The following is a 4,022-nucleotide window of genomic DNA, read 5'->3' on the forward strand; positions in this document are numbered from 1 at the left end:
ACTTTTTGGCCGACTTTGTCGCATCAACTCGTTACCAGCCTCACTATTTCAGTGGGAGAAGAACACACACATCTGTCACATACCTAAGCAATGGTAGAGGTCATATACTGTAAACTACTCGGCAGTGTCAATAATGTATGGGCCAGAGTCACGGGCCAGAGTTAGGCACACTCAAAATTTCTTCAGGGTTAGGGTTAGGGTTAGTTACTTAGTGGGTGGATGTCAAGGACTCCTGCATGGGCTCGGTGAGACAGACAACACTGATGTAGCAGAGTCAGAAGTTACAATTTAATTTTATGTAACTACTTTAGAAAATACAAGTCTGCTCTTCCTTCCTTTTTTAGCTGACGCTGAAACCATCGAGACCTGCTTCATTTAATGAACCTCGCAGGATGTTTGGTCTGAAGGTCACTGGAGACCCAGAAGCCACAGTGGGTCTGGTGGCAGTTGACAAAGGGGTCTATGTCCTAAACAACAAGCACCGCCTCACGCAGAAAAAGGTCATTTCTTTATACTTTCTTTCTGTTAAATGTTTTATTCTTAATCTGAACCCTCTTGTGAGTGAGGTTTAAGGTTGGTTTTATTTCTGTGTGTGTAATGACTTCCAATTTGCTCAGGTGTGGGACATTGTAGAGAAGTACGACACAGGCTGCACACCAGGTGGAAGGAAGGACAGCATAAGGATAGCATGTGTTCTATGATGCTGCTTCCTCCTTTTACTAGATTTGTACTTTATGGGTATGTTTGAGTTCACTGCTTATAGCATCTCTAAGGGATGTAAGCAAGTTGCAAAAACACAACTGAATGGGTCAAATAATACTCCACCAATGATACTCCTTGTGAGAGGCTGACCTGGCAGGCATGAGGAGTCAGAGGTAAATAAAGAATGTTGGTTTTATTTACCCAAACACCTAAACCAGTTTAGAAAATATACAATGAAGTTCTGGGCCCATAAAAGAGGTCAAGTAAAATTAATCCAGGATACATTAATTTAACATGAACTGATCAAACTAAATTGACCTTACAAACTGAGACATGGGAAAAACTTAAGATAATAATAATAATAATAATAATAATAATACATTTATAGAGTGCTTTTCAAGAAACTGCAAGACACTTCACATGAGTTAAAAAGGAAAATAAAAAGGTAAAAAACAACAAACAACACACTAAGAAATTATAGTTATATCTACAACACTGAACAATAATACATTGTTAAAACCATTAAAGGCAGGTCTGAAAAGGTGGGTTTTCATCAGTGATTTGAAGTTGGATGGATCAGTACAGTCTAGGATTTCTTTGGGGAGAGAGTTCCAGAGGAAGGGGGCAGCAATAGAGAAGACTCTGTCGCCCCAGGTACGATGCTTGGTCCTCAGTGGTGCAGACAGGAGGTTGGCATCAGAAGAGCGGAGGCTTTGGGAAGGAGTGTGGAGCAGGTCTGCAAGGTAGGAGGGGGCCTAGTTGTGAAGGGCTTTGTGAGTGAGGAGAAGGACTTTAAATAGGATCCGTTGTTGGACAGGGAGCCAGCAGAGGTTCTGTAGGACAGGGGTGATGTAGTCACATATGGGTGAGCAGGCAAGCAGCAGAGTTCTGGATGTACTGAAGTTTTTTTAAGGACTTTAGAAGATGTACCATATAAGATGCTGTTGCAATAGTCACTTCTGGATGTGATGAAAGCGTAGATGAGGGTCTCAGCAGCAAAAGAGGAGAGTGAGGAGCGGAGGCGTGCAATGTTTTTCAGGGCGGAGAAAGCAGTTCTGGTGATTTGGTTGACATGGTGTTCAAAGGAGAGGTTGCTGTCAAAGATGACTCTGAGGTTGCAAATGTGTTGGGAAAGAGACAGAGTGATGCTGTTAATGAGGCTGAAGTTGTTCATGTTTTTGATGAGGGATTTGGGACCGATGATGATTATTTCAGATTTGTCACAGTTGAGTTTATGGAAGTTGGCATGCATCCATGATTTGATTTCAGTGAGGCAGTCTGTCAGAGTGGAGTGGGTTGTGGGTGTTATGGACTTAGTGGAGATGTAGAGCTGGACGTCATCGGCATAACAGTGGAAGCAGAGACCGTGGCGGCCTATGAGGTTACCAAGTGGGAGAATGTACAGGATGAACAGGAGAGGACCGAGCACTGAACCCTGGGGGATGCCTTGGGCCAGGGGAGCAGTGGAGGAGGTGCAGTTGTTGGTATTGATGAACTGTTGTCTGTTTGTGAGATATGACCTTAGCCGGGAGAAGGCAGCACTAGTGATGTTGAGGGAGGACTGAAGGCGGGAGAGAAGAATGGTGTGGTTGATGGTGTCAAAAGCTGCAGTGAGGTCCAGGAGGATGAGAATGTTGAGGTATTCAGCATCTGAGTAGAGCAGGAGGTCGTTGGTGACTTTGAGGAGGGCTGTTTCAGTGCTGTGTTGGGAGCGGAAACCGGATTGAAATGGTTTAAACATGTCATTGGAGACGAGGTGGGCTTTGAGTTAGGAGGCAACAACATGTTCCAGTATTTTTGACAGAAAGAGAAGATTGGACATGGGGCAGAAATTGCTCATGGTGTCAGGGTTAAGACCAAGTTTTTTGAGGATTGGGGTGACAGCAGCAAGTTTGAGTGTTTGGGGTACAGAACCAGTGCTGAAGGAGGAGTTGATGATTTCAGTGACGAGTGAGATGACTGGGAGACATTCCTTGACGAGATTGGATGGGATGGGATCCAGGGTGCAAGTGGAGCTCTTCATTCCTACCATGAAGTTGGACAGCTCCATGGGGGAAAGAGGGGAAAACTGAGACTGGGGCGGTCGCATTTGAATTATATGGTAAACAACTACGCAAAAAAAGTCGGATCTCAGCAAAAAATTGAGCATTAAGACCTGCAGTGTGAACGTAGCCTTATATAGTGGCTGATCAGGCCATTCTGACACACAGGGGGATTGACTAAAACAACCTTTAAACAAACTACAATAACCACAAAACATATCAAGATAACGCTACCTAATATTAACTGGGAAAAATATTGAAATAGTATCAAAAGCATAATTGTAAAAGTAATAACAACAAAATAAAACTGCCCCTCCCCATGATGCATGAGAACATGGTGCAGTCCAATTGTCAATCAACACCATGTAAGCAGGTCTGATTCAGCCAGAACTCCTTCTGTTGACCAGCCAAACAGCTCCAGCAGCAATTCCCCAGGAACTGGTAACTCAAAGAAAACTAAATTATTTCCACAAAGCATAACTTGAGATATAACAAATCCTTTTGTCTTAGCCATGGAGTCAACATTGGGCACCAAATCTGCCGGTGGGTGATGTCATTATTTGGTCTATTAGGTTTTGTTCATTTTTATATTTCATGACACAAAAACAAGCACAACCAATTGTCTTTTAGATAATAAAATATATAAATATATCTGCAGTCTAGTTTTTTAATCCACTCTCTTTATACCACACTGTTTGGATACAGGGACATTACTGTGTCAAATGACCTTTCCATTATTTAAGGTATCATATCACAGACAGTTTATACTTGTTGGGTTATATTTAGGAGCTAGTCTATTTGTTTGTTTGTTTCTCATTACAGATTTGAAGTGTCCATCCCCCATCGGAGGAAACGGGCCAGCATGATAAGGAATGTCAAGAAGTAAGAATCATAGCTCAAATTAACCAATGACTACACCTTTGCATTACAGTACAGGATATACAAAATGTTGACGTTAGCTGACGTTTAAAATATGTGTCTATGTAATGAGATGTTGCAGCAGGTGACAGTAGATAATACATGCAGAATGTGCCAACAAAAAATATTATTTATAAATCAATAGCTATAGCACCTCTTAACTGTTGTAACCTGTTGCGATTGTTAATTGCTTTTTTTTAATGTAATCTCTTAAACCCTTTTTCTCAATTTCTGGATCAATAAAAAGGATGGGGAGAACCCTGGGTGGTCATGCTGGTAGTTAGAAATAAATCAAAATTGTAATCTTTTGTAATTACACTTTAGGTGAGGAGGATGACAGTTACATGGACAGCAATGAAA

The 4,022-nt window shown here is 41.8% G+C and overlaps 1 protein-coding gene and 1 long non-coding RNA gene across 2 annotated transcripts in view; one reads left to right on the forward strand and one right to left on the reverse strand.

The window, feature by feature from the left end:
- LOC118334854 (sickle tail protein homolog) overlaps positions 1 to 4,022 on the reverse strand; it is a 55,018-nt gene that overhangs the window by 42,578 nt on the left and 8,418 nt on the right. The gene's annotated exons all lie outside the window — the stretch shown is intronic.
- LOC118334770 lies at positions 7 to 4,022 on the forward strand. The gene is made up of 3 exons (XR_004797030.1): positions 7 to 500; positions 3,567 to 3,626; positions 3,987 to 4,022. It is a non-coding gene; the product is annotated as an uncharacterized LOC118334770 (long non-coding RNA).

The sequence above is a fragment of the Morone saxatilis genome, unplaced genomic scaffold (genome assembly GCF_004916995.1).
Source record: "Morone saxatilis isolate NCDOM2014 unplaced genomic scaffold, NCSU_SB_2.0 Contig23, whole genome shotgun sequence".
NCBI lineage: Eukaryota > Metazoa > Chordata > Actinopteri > Moronidae > Morone > Morone saxatilis.